The sequence below is a fragment of the Trachinotus anak genome, unplaced genomic scaffold (assembly GCF_046630095.1).
Source record: "Trachinotus anak isolate AG129_WGS33_773 ecotype Australia unplaced genomic scaffold, CSIRO_AGI_Tana_v1 ptg000008l, whole genome shotgun sequence".
Classification (NCBI taxonomy): Eukaryota; Metazoa; Chordata; class Actinopteri; order Carangiformes; family Carangidae; genus Trachinotus; species Trachinotus anak.
Genome location: NW_027273859.1, coordinates 10,242,859 through 10,255,184, shown reverse-complemented (window position 1 = coordinate 10,255,184; position 12,326 = coordinate 10,242,859). Strand labels below are relative to the sequence as shown.

General features: G+C 43.5%; 1 long non-coding RNA gene across 2 annotated transcripts in view; it reads right to left on the bottom strand.

Annotated features, from left to right (window-relative positions):
* The window catches only part of LOC139623878 (uncharacterized), a 72,924-nt gene extending 60,879 nt beyond the window's left edge, over nt 1-12,045 (bottom strand). The window contains exons 1-4 of one of the 2 annotated variants that reach the window (XR_011691601.1): nt 11,876-12,045; nt 11,540-11,657; nt 6,347-6,411; nt 5,521-5,693 (exon numbers count right to left, since the gene is read on the bottom strand). This is a non-coding gene — a long non-coding RNA (uncharacterized lncRNA). The remainder of the gene's footprint in view (nt 1-5,520; nt 5,694-6,346; nt 6,412-11,539; nt 11,658-11,875) is intronic. The other variant, XR_011691600.1, reaches the window with a different exon arrangement.
* Nucleotides 12,046-12,326: the final 281 nt, after the last annotated feature.

Genomic DNA, 12,326 nt, shown 5'->3' with positions numbered 1-12,326 from the left:
GTTTGGGAGTGTCAGGGGCGGAGGTGGAGGCGGAGGGATGGGGGGGTGTCTGTATCAATCCGTCACAGGCTGACAGCTGACTCCTGTGCCCGCGTGGCCACGGGCAACTGACCAGAACCAGGCCAGAGCTGGCCAGCTGTGTGCATGCATGTATGTGTAAGGGTGTGCATATCAACTCTGCACCCACGCACACACATATATATACGTCTCATCTTCCATCCAACAGTAGCCATATCCTCGCCATCTCTCTGCCTCGCTCACTCTCCCTGCCTCCCCAGCCTGTCCATGACATCTTACAAGTCAATCAATCAGTTTCAGCGAGCTATCTAGAGCTCTGCATTTATCCAGAGCACACCCTGCCTGTCATACTTGCTGAAGTATTTTTATTTAAACGGATCTTCAAACCAATCCACTTTTCTCCCTCTGTAGCGCTTCAGTATGCGAAACAACATAAGAGAGTCTTCGGCGAGAAAGGAATGGCAGAGAAGAGGCTGAGGGCAACATCTGGTGTCTTTCAGTTCCACCCTCAGCAGCTTTTACCTGGGCTCCTGGTATTTGAAAACCTCTGTCTCTGGTATGCCCTCGGAAAATAAAAGGATTGTTTCATCTGTGTGCATTTGTATTTGTGTGTCAGCTCTTGAGTGTGCACTAGTGTTCACTCAAAAACATATTTCAATGCTCTATGTAATATACTCTGTTGATCCATTGCTGCTGAAATTAAAGCAAAATCATGGACACTGTGTGAAACTACAAGGCTGTTGCTTTGCTACAATATAATATTATAAATATACATATATATTATGTATTATGCAAGTTAGAAGCATAAATATTGACAGTTTAATTAATCATACTAGTTTGTTGGAACTGTCCACTGTTCCCCCCACTTCCATTGAGATTCTTGAGCTCCATATGTTTCAGTGTTTATTCTATCCTCTTTTCTCCAATTACACACACACACACACACACACATACACTGCCCCCTTCCCCTCCTCCCCTCACCTCCACTTCAAATTTAGGAGGACCCTGTGTTCCCCAAGTCTGTTTTTTCGGCCTGATTTTACCCCCCCAGTCCCATCTCCATTCTTCAACAAACTCCCTCAGCCCCTCCCTAACGTGCCCCCACAAGCCTCCCCTCCACCACCGCCACCCCCTCCGGCTTCTGACAGTACCTCAGCGGGAGACCGCAGCCCTGATGGATGCCACAGATGGGCCTTTCCCTCGGAGCTCCCAGCCTCAGCGCAGTGTGTGCTCGGCGGGGTCAGAAGCCAGGCCTCCCCATGAAATGCATGTTGTAACAGGAAACAAAAGAAGGGCCCCACGTCCCCACCAACAGCCACAGCACCCCCTTTAGCCTCCTCTCCCATCCCAAAAACAGGGGGGAAGCCGTGGAGCTCGCCGGGGAGGGTGAGCAAGAGTGAGGGGTGCTAGGGGGGTTAAAAGTCGGAGGGGGAGGGTCACAGAGAAGAGGGAGCAGCACTTTAAGGAGAAAACAAGAAGATGTGAGAGGACATTTTCAGCTGGGGTGTCAGATGGACAACTTCGCTCTCTCACACTGGGCTTTGTGTTTTGCTCTTTGTTCAGCGTGTCCCTGCCGCTGTGTGGGTGCACGGCTTTCACACTAATGCACTGCAGTGTTTTTCTAATTGGGCGGCTCAGAGCGTGTACATGTGTGCTTATTGTTTGTTGCATTGTGACATACAGTTGTTGTACTGTTGGAAGTCCACCCACACTCTGCCCAGCCCTCAGCAGTGCCACTGCATGTCAGTTTGCTGAATAGATATATTGAATGACATTGAGAGACAGGCCCTCAAAGTGCAGCTCCTCCAGTCTGAAAGAGAAAAGCCTTTGATGCCTCGGGTACAGCTACTAGCAATACTTCACACTCACTGAGGGAAGCTGCTTGGACTGTTGGATAGACCCTCTAAAGGATGTGACTAATTATATAATTGCAAACTGATACTGATTCATAAGATACCGGCAATTACAGTAGACTGAGGGATACATGTAGATAGATACGTAAATCGATGCTTTACACAACACAACAGAAGTTTCTAGGGGACACTAACAAATAAACACTATAGTAATTAGTAGAAGGGTAATTCTAGGTACATAGCCAATATTTCCAATAAAATCTGAATCATATAATCAGCATTTTAAAGTGAAACAAACAGTGTTTGGACCACTTGGAGCATTTCTGTGTTTCCTGTATTTTGTTGTGTGTCATTTTAGTGCTGTGTATGTATTGTCAATTTGTCATTTGCTTGCAAATTACACAGATTAATACTTACAGTACATAAATGGACCTTCCACCTTCTCTCCATTTCTCACTGGGTAGGTGCACTGTAGTGTGTGTGTGTGTGTGTGTTGTGCACACATGTGTGTGTGTGTGTATGTGTGTGAGTGTGTGAGAGTGTGTGTGTGTGTGTGTGTGTGTGTGTGTGTGTGTGTTGTGCACATGTGTGTGTATGTGTGTGAGTGTGTGTGAGTGTGTGTGTGTGTGTGCGTGTGTGTGTGTGTGTGTGCGTGTGTGTGCATTAGGTTGAGCTAAGCTGATCCTAGTTAGATTCCAGCCTGTTGGAGCTGAGAGTCACACCAGGCAGCAGAGCTAGCCTCTGGCTATCCACTAAATTAAAGGCCTAATGCACAATCCTTCGTGCAGGCTGACAAACTAATGAAATGGAGAAGTAGGGGCCCCCGGGAGGATTGGGCGGCAGATGAAGACGCCTCCAATGAGGGATTCAACCCAGGAGCAACCTCCCCACCTTGTCTTTTCCATCCACGTCTCCCTATCTCTCTCTCACTTTCTTGCTCCTTTTCTCAGTTATTCTTTTTCTATCACTCACTTTCTCTTGCCCTGCACTAAGCCAGCGGTGTCAACAGCATGTCTAAGTGCATGGGAGAGGTGCAATACAGTTCTGCAGTATGTGTGTGTGTGTGGGTGTGTGTGTGTGTGCGGCACTGGATTTTCGATGTGACTCCACGGAGATGGAGAGGTAGGGCAGGTTTTTTGGCAGCAGTCTGTTTGTTGCCACCAAACATGACGGTCCCCACAGAGGACTGAACAGACTTAACCCACTAACCTTGAAAGAGGTGCTTTGTCTATAAATAACTTCGACCAATTAAAGCTGTTTTTCTGAGTCCTCCCCACTGAGCCTGGCACCTCGGAGTCCCCGACGACTCATGTCTCGAGCAGCGCAGCACAGGAGCCACCACCCTGCTAATTAGAGTTGCTATCATTCACCTGCCCCTGTCTTGCTGCTTGGCCCTTCTGTCTCTCTCTATCACACACACTCCTACACACACACACACACACACACACACACACACACACATACATACAGCTACATGCACATGACATATGAATGCAAAATACCTGTGTTCGTCCACAAAAAGCCACTGTACCACAATATCTTAAACAGAGGATTAGGCCTGAGGAGATGACTCAGTGATTTAGCTATTTGCCCACTTGTTCAACATGGGTGTTTTATCAAGACTCCCAACAACAGGGTACATGAAGAAATTTAACATTATAAGAGGATGCGTCACAACCCTCCAGTGCTTTTGGCAAGTGAGAAAAGGCAATTGGAGACGAGGGAGAGAGAACACTACACAGGGAAATGGGCTGAATTACACTTTAATTGCCATCGCTATTAATTAGAAGTCTTGGAAATCTGTTGCGGTTTGGGTCCTACCCCCCCCCCCCCCCCCCCCCCCCCCAGTTTGTCGGCCTTATGAAGCTATCTATTAACATCTTAATTGCCGCCTGGTCGTCTGTGTTGTGCTGTGGCAGCCACAGTGAGTTAAACACAGCCCCCCTGACATCCAGTCCTGGAGGCTGGCTGACTAGTTAGCTGGATGACTGGCTGGCTTGCTGGATCAGGGAACTTTTGTCTGGATCATTAACACAAATAACAAAATATCCAATCAGCATGCCTCCATGGTGCAGTGACTGTTACAGGAATAAGTCTAATATTTGAGACAGAGGGAACTAAATAGTATCTACTGGGGAGCAAAACCAGATAAAATGCCTCTTGCTTCTTTCATCCCTCTCCTCATGTGTTTGTCATTGTCACGGGTGTGAAATTGGTCAGTCAGATGCTGATGATGAAGTGGGTGAAATGTAATGAATTCTATCTAGCCTATAAGTGGTTGACCTAGGGTTGATCAGAGGTTAACACCACTTCACCCCTAAGACAGGTCCCATTAGCAATTATATTGTGCATTAACAATCACTGTGTGTGGGTTAATGTTCAAGTTTGTGCATTGTCTTACGTGTGTGTGTGTGTGTGTGTGTGTGTGTGTGTGCGTTGGCGTGTCCTAGTGTGCCATTTAGTGCGTATGTTATCACTGTGTAACTTTTGCACAAGTATAAAGCTGGCTCCATGATTGAGCCTAAGCATGAAGAAAGGCTTGTGTGTCACTAACACCCACAGACAGGACACAGCCGGGGACTGTCAGTCAAACCCTATCTGTCTATCAGCGTCTACTAACCAGCCTGCAGTCGGATGTGTTGTGCTAAATGGCATTTTTACACATTAATGCATTTGATTACACTGAGGGATGGATGGAAGGCTACACAAGACGCTCCACCCCCCCCCCCCACCCCAACACCATGCACCACACCCCTGGATACACACACACATGCGCTAATAACCCCAGCTTTGACATTTGAAGTAACATTATTATAGGGCTCATTTGGAGCACAGAAGCCCCAAGCCAGAGGCTCTGTTCATCAGGTAGGCCAGGGCAGCTTGAGACTGGAGGGTCAGGTAGAGTAGGGGAGGGTGTAAGGGGGGTTGGGGAGGGGGAGTGAGTGTCAGAGCCTCTGGGTTTGACATTCACAGCACAACAGACAGCAGAGATGGATGCTGGGTAGCATTCCATCTATGCACGCATGACAGAGACCCTCCATGCACACAGCCACATCCAATCCCATATATGTCCTTTCAAAAAAACTGGGGTCAACTTCAAATTTTTTGTTGTTGTTGTTGTTTTTGCTGCAGCACTGACTCCAAAGAAGACACAACAATATCACAACTACTTCATTCCTGTTGTCAGTTTTCCTCCTAGTGGGTTTCGTCTTCTTCTTTGGCTCCACCCTGACCATGTCATGAGAGTAGGAGCAGCAGGCGGGTTGTCTGGATTAGCACCAAGCTGCACACTATTACTCGCAGATCTAAAAACTGGCAACAGGCTGGGTTTTGGGGATCAGGATCGGGGTAATCACCTCACTAAGGCTCCCCGTCTTTCCCCAGTCTTTAGCCTTTGGTCAGGGGTAGGTTTTGTGTGTGTGTGTGTGTGTATGTGTGTGTGTGTGTGTGCGCTACACATGCTATACATGCATGACATGCACTGTGCAGCAACTGTGTTACTATACATTTGTGTTTTGTGTGGCTTCACATATTCTCAATGTTTATGTGTATACAAAAGTCTCTCCAAGTGTGTTTTCTTGTGCGGGTGCATGTTGTGTATGTGTTTGCGCACGTGTGTGTGTGTGTGTGCAGGTTAGATGGGGCTCACAGGGTCAGGAGATGCTGCAGGGCTCTGCTGACGGCTGCAGGAAACCAATCAACCTTGTCTGTGTATTCCCCGACCCGTCGTTTTCTTAATGACCTGCCCTGACAGGCCTGCTGCAGCCCCGGCCAAACCTCCCTGCAACGCTCAATGGATGACCAGCCCCCATCAGCAACATGCTAATGACCCAAAGAGAGGGGGAGAAGGAGGGGATGAAGGGAAAAGAGAGGAGAGGAAACGGAGAGAGAAGGAAACAAAAAGGATGAAGTGACCAACAAGATGGGTTCCTCTTTACAAATAATTAAGGCTGTCAAGGCACAGAAAATACACTTCTACATGACCTGTATGGTGTCATGATAGCAGATTTTTTAGTGTAGATATACAAAAAAAACAACTTTGGGTCCAAGTGGCATTCTCTTCTCACACAAGTAAAACTGCTTCTCATGAAACAGCATGGTCACTGTCTGCCAGAGAGAAAGTGCATTATGATCAGTTTTGCTCAAATTTTACACAAATCTAATGGGTTCAGGAGCATTTTGAAAATATGCCATGTAAATACACCTTGACTTAGTTCAGTGCCCCACCTGTGTGATAGTAGGTGTAACTTTTTTAATGTAATTCCAAAATGATTTTCAATATAGGTTCAACTAGTTATACACAGCCACTGAAAAGTTAAAGCAGAGTTTACTTAGCATTTTGCTTGTTTCTTTGCTTTGCTTTTATCCACTTTGACATGCTGCAGTGTTGCCTACATAAAGCATTTTACACTAGATTTAGAGACTTCATTTCAAAAATGCACCTAGTGACAAATCTAGCAACCTTTTAGACAAACCTTGGCTGTTCAGTGAGTGTCAGAGAGGCAGAGTAGCAGTTTCTTGCCCTGACAGAGGTTGTGCTCTGTGTTAGACACAAAATAAGAAAGATATTCTGTCACTTTTAACTTTCTCTGTGAGTGATTGTTTTACAAGTGCATATAGGCAAAATAACAGCACAGTCCTTGTCTTAAATTTATATGTGTGGTGATTTTGTCAGATGAAGTTAAGGTTATAAAATCAGGATTTTAGCAGTGCAAGGCAGCAGCTTGGAAATGGCTAGGACGTTAACATGTAGTCTTATTGGACCACATTTCAGAGACTATTTCATACTTGTTCTGTTGTCTGACAAAAGAAACAGAAAAACATGTTAATGAGAACAGCATTAGTGGGAGTTCTGTATTAAAAAAGCTGTATTAAACTATAGTACATGTGAGCGCAGAGAGAAGGAGAGAAGCTAACAAATAAAGGTGTGAAACCAGCTGACACTGGGCAAATGCAAAACTATGTCCTCAATTTTGCACATTGACTATACATGGTCCAGCCATACACAAGGTTTTGGCTTAGTTTTTTTAATCATCTTCCTCTCAGTCAGCGATGATAAAATTTGTCAGGTGTGTGTTCATTCATTTCTAGTCAATGCTGCCCTCTTTTCTTTGTTTAACACCGCAGTAGTGTTACGAGGCTGTCTTCTACCAGACTTCAGGGCCACTTTGAGCCTTGCCTCACATACACAAAATGGCGGACCAGAGGACACGTTTACAATACTTTTTTAATTTCCATATAGTATAGTAAGTAGTGAAAAAGTAAAGAAAGTCAATCTAATTTTTGTTCCAAAAGTAATTTCAGCGAGGTCAGGATGCTTCTATCACTGAAGAAGACAACACTAAGACAGGTATACCTATCATAACGTTTCACTGTAAAGGAATGAAGGTCATTTTGGCACCAATCTTCATCAAAGCCCATAATTACAATGAATTTGTTTTGCTTTCATTTACAGACATTGTCACGGAAGTATATGCATAAAGGAATTTATGGGTTTTTTTAAATTAATGTCTCTCTACATGTTGTAAACTGTAGAGCCATTTTTAAAAACCATCTTCACTATGTCCTTGTTTCATCATTCTGATCAACACATCTACAAATTGAGAAAAAAAATCACGTAGGAGAACTTAATCACACTCCAACTGTACATGTAATTATAGCAGAGCCCATAGTACTATTGTGACATTGTGCATTGACATTAAGGCATGATGGTACTACAACCCTCACTTCTGATTATAGCCATAATTATAGCAAAAAAAAAAAAAGAAATTAAAAAATCAGTGGATACAATTATATACATTTGTATTTTATTTGCGTTCACTGCAGGATCTCTGGGGCTACCTATTCTCAGAAAGCTCTATTCCAGGATGTAACCTGTTTCTTGAAATGCAATCATACATAATGTCTGTACCTTTAGTCATACATATTATTATTACTATTAATCTCTTACTATTAATTTTTCTCTGGAAGCCTCTGTATCAATGCAGCCCATGTTGCACCCTGCCATCAGAGTCCTTCTGAGATGCTAAATGCTAAATGCAATAATGATCAACTACCTCCACAAAAAAAAGGCTGACAAATATCAGAGGGGAGGTCAGTGTTTTGACACACCCAAATTAAGCATCAGTTATCATGCAGAAATATCTTATATTTCTTCCTCTTATGGTTCATAAGTGGTCATAAAGATGGAAAGCAGTTTAAATAAACAAATAAACAAAGGGACTGTGGTGGTGTCGGCATGTTACAATTTATGCACTCAAAGGCCAATCAGGCAGTAAAAAACATTTAATGTTATTATCTTATGTAATATATAATATTGACAGTCTGCATTTTTACAGCCATAAACTTATTATGTCTGCAAATTACAACGATTCTGTCTACTACTACTATTCTGGAATTTCTGAGCCACTGAAGTGCAGACTTGTGAAAACGCTGGTAGCCCCATTCTCGTTTGAAAACTCATGTGGGACAAAATCAGAGACTTTTGGATACGATTATACAGACACCCACATTCGCTCCCTGATTGGGTATTATCAGTCACGACGTCTTCTGCCCTAATTCATCACACTCCTATCAGGTAGAAGCATGATGATCCTTTACATTTTACTTTCCGCCATTGCTGTTCCTCACTAGTATTTTCTGCAACTAAGCAACCAACTGCAGAGTAGACAATGTTGTCTTTGCTAGCAGCTGTTGTGCAGTAAAATTCTGCATCTTATAATGCTAAGAAATCTCTGGTCTTACTTTCCGCCGTTGCCGCTCCTCAGTCGTATTATTTATGGCAATGTAAGCAACCAGCTGCATCGTAGACAATCTGCTTCCTCTTTACACCAGCATGCACATGTACATATTTGGTCATGTGATATGCATTTTCAGGTGTGTTAGTATGGATGGAGACTGTCTGGACGGATATTGTTTTAACACATTTTTAAAATCGAAAACATATTAGTGTGGACATCGAGTCAGTTTTTCTCTGTCTTATACAGCCTTTCCTTGGCCATTTTTGTTTGATAGACAAAACCTTACATTTTCCAACCAGTGCCTTTGCAAGAAGTGTAGTGTACAAACCCATTCCTTGTCATATTGCTGTCACCATAAGCTCTCTCTTAGTGCTGTTTTTTTTTTTTTGCACTTCTGCACCATATTCACACAACTTGAAATAGTGTTGCAGTAAAACCTGCCTTTGCACCGTCAGACAGATATCCCTCCCTCCATCCATCCATCCCCATGTCCTGGCATCTATCCAGCCAACCAACAAACCAACGACGCTGGTGTTCATTTCTCCACTTTCCATGCCTGTTCTGTGCTGCTGTCTGGTCATTGAGGTCACTGACCTGAAATCTGATAGCGGTCAATGAGCTAACCAAATGAGCCACCTAATATCTGAATCCTGCTGCAAGCAAAGGCGCTTTCAATAATGCTGTGTACATTAACAGCATTAACCCAGAGAGGAGGGGAAAGGGCTGCTGGAGGGAGAGAGTGAGGGAGGGAGAGAGAGAGAGGGAGACAGAGAGAGAGAGAGAGAGAGAGAGGTGGCAAGACTGAGGATGAAAGAAAATAAGAAAACCTTATCTATCATTGAACACTGAGATTTTTTTCCTGTTGTACGAGACACGACCGCGCCTGCAATTCATCATCTTTTATTTAGAAGATGTACGGAGACCCATAAAACCTAGTAAGATGAAATATGTCTCTTGAATAAATTGTGACTATTCTGTGTTTTCTCTCTGTGATAGAACTGTATTTCAATCCCTGTCATTATGATGCTGCCAGAATCCCCTGGCAGGCACAGGGAGGTTTGGGACTTTTAAGCCATTTGTTTCATCTCAGGTATTAACCCCAGTTTTATACCTACGCAGTGAGATAATCATGGTTTCAAGCTGTTAGTGTTTTCTTCACTCACCAAATCTGCACATTTTTTAATCCCTGGAAACTAATTAAGATTTATATAATTATCATTTTCGCCAGTTTAGTTCAGTCGGTTTGTGTGTGCCTGAATTGTGTGTGTGTGAAAATTGAAGGAGAGGGAAAGAGAAACAAGGCGTAGAAGAATAAATTGGAGAAAAGCATGTGGAAACCCAGCATCTTTAAGAGGAGACTGAATGAAGGTAGAGCATTGGACAAGGCTTCCTTTATGTGTGTTGGGAGGCATCATGCTGCCGCACTGCTTTGGGTGGGCACTGACTGACCACCCTCCTGAACCCCCTCACCACACCCACACACACACACACACACACACACACACACACACACACCCCTGTCAGACCCTGGAAATACCTCGCATTCCTTCCACTTCACTGACTGCTTTACGGCCAAGGAGAGATAACAAAGGAATGGGCAGGCATTGAATACCAGCCTGCAGTGTGGACTCAGAAACCTCTTTTTTTCCTTACTGAAACCACAGGACACCACACCTTATCTCGCCCATCCCCTATTGCGATGTCACTGACTGTTCTGCTAATGAGATAAGGTGTACCGTACATCTGAATGAGCCACCAGCCTGGCTCACCTGTTAATCCCATTGAAGTGAAACCTCATCCTACTGTCTGAGCATCGTGTTGGCTCATCCTTGTACCTGGGCTCGACTCAGGTACCCTGGCTGACTCCAGTCCTACCACTCTCCCCTGGGATGAGGTTTTTTCTTTCTCTTGGGCTCAAGTTGCCAGCTCAGGTATCCTGGATTCCCTGGGTCTCTCTCCTCATGTTTCACCTCCTGTAACATGCTTCCTTTCCTTTTACTGTGCTCAGGTCATCTACGCTATTCACCCCGTGAGTCTTCATCAGGATGACAAAGAGGGATGGCTAACAGATGCAGTGCTACTCATTCAGTTGTATGTTTTGGTCCACTGATGCACAATCAAGATCAAATAGATGATATTGCTCACACAGGAGACAGCAGATTGATTTCCAGGGCCAGTTCATTATGGTGTAAGGGGAGAGCTTCACAGTCAGGTGATGTTCCGGCTGAAGTCTCTCAAAACCTCTGCTGTACGTTGGCCAGAAAGCAGGACTGACAGTGGAGGAGCACATAGCCTGGAGGTGGGCTTCCCAATGAAACTGGCAGGTGGAAATATACTGTGATTCAACCATCACTACCCAGCTCAAGCTGTCTCTCATTCTCCCGTCACCCTCCCACCTCTCCAAGACATGTGCAGCCTACCTGGTCAACAGTGAAACTGAACTACACTGAACTGAAACACAGTGTGTTTTTATCTTTGTTTTTCGTAGATTAAACAAACATTAGTTTGCATCCATCCATCCATCAATTCAATCCATCCAAGACAATTTCTAGTGTGAGCTCCAACAGGATCACTATCAAATCTGTAACATGTAACCTCTGCCTGGGTGGGGAATCTAAGCTGCTGATCCTGGCTTCGGTATCTAAGGTATCAATAATCTGATTTTTTTCTAAAATATCAGACACAAGGTTTTACAGTGATGTTTATTTATAAGTTCACTTGATTCTCTAGGTTCACTAAATTCACTAGGTTTAGCAAGGAGATTAGCAGTAGAGAGCAGCAACTCTTTGAACATTCCTTTAAGTTAAAATATTATTAGTTTTAATCAGAAAGTATTTTCTTTGCTTCTTTGCTGTTCCTGGCATTTAACATAGCAATTTCAAATAATTTGAGATTTCATGAAAAAAAATAAATAAATAAATGTCCTACCACCCCCTTGCCATGGAACAACATCCAGATGACAGCATCCACACAAGATCCACCAGCAGCAATGATGATCCAGACGGCAGATGAAGCAGATCCATGTTGTCAACAGAAAGAACTGTCCCTTCAAAATAAAAAGCCAGCACACAAGTATGCAGAAAAGTTACCACATAGAGCCTTCATTTTTTTCATTGTCCATCATATTTGTGAATTGTCCTTCACAACCTTCACAAAAACTATGAGAAATATTTCTCAACTAAATTGTTCCTCCCTCCATTTTCTTATTTACAATGTATACACATTAGCTTCAACCACAGTCTAAATACACACAAATTACCTTACCTGCTTTACCAGAGCTATTTAGGCAACTTCACATCACACAAGACCTCCATGCCCGTACTGGTTTTGCTTTACAACATTGTTCCAAGTACAAAAACACACAGTTCAGCTCTTTTTAAAGTGAAACTTTAATGCTAACCAGCTAACACTGAGTAGCTAACTTGACAGCCTGCTTGTGATGCGTTTACTGAACATCTGTAAAGTTCGGCTACAAAACAAAAATTTGCTTTTTTCCTGACAAGTGAAGAAATGAATTGATTGTATTCTATGCAGCATTTGACATTTTGGGAAAAATGCCTTCTCATGGAGAGTTAGATTAAAAGACTGAAACCACCCTCATGTCTCTATGGTAAATATGAAGCTAAGTCAGCTGACATATATGACAATAGTATCAGTCTCCTTATCCAACTCTTGCTCTAATCTTTGTAGGATATAATGATATGTTCTGCCTTCT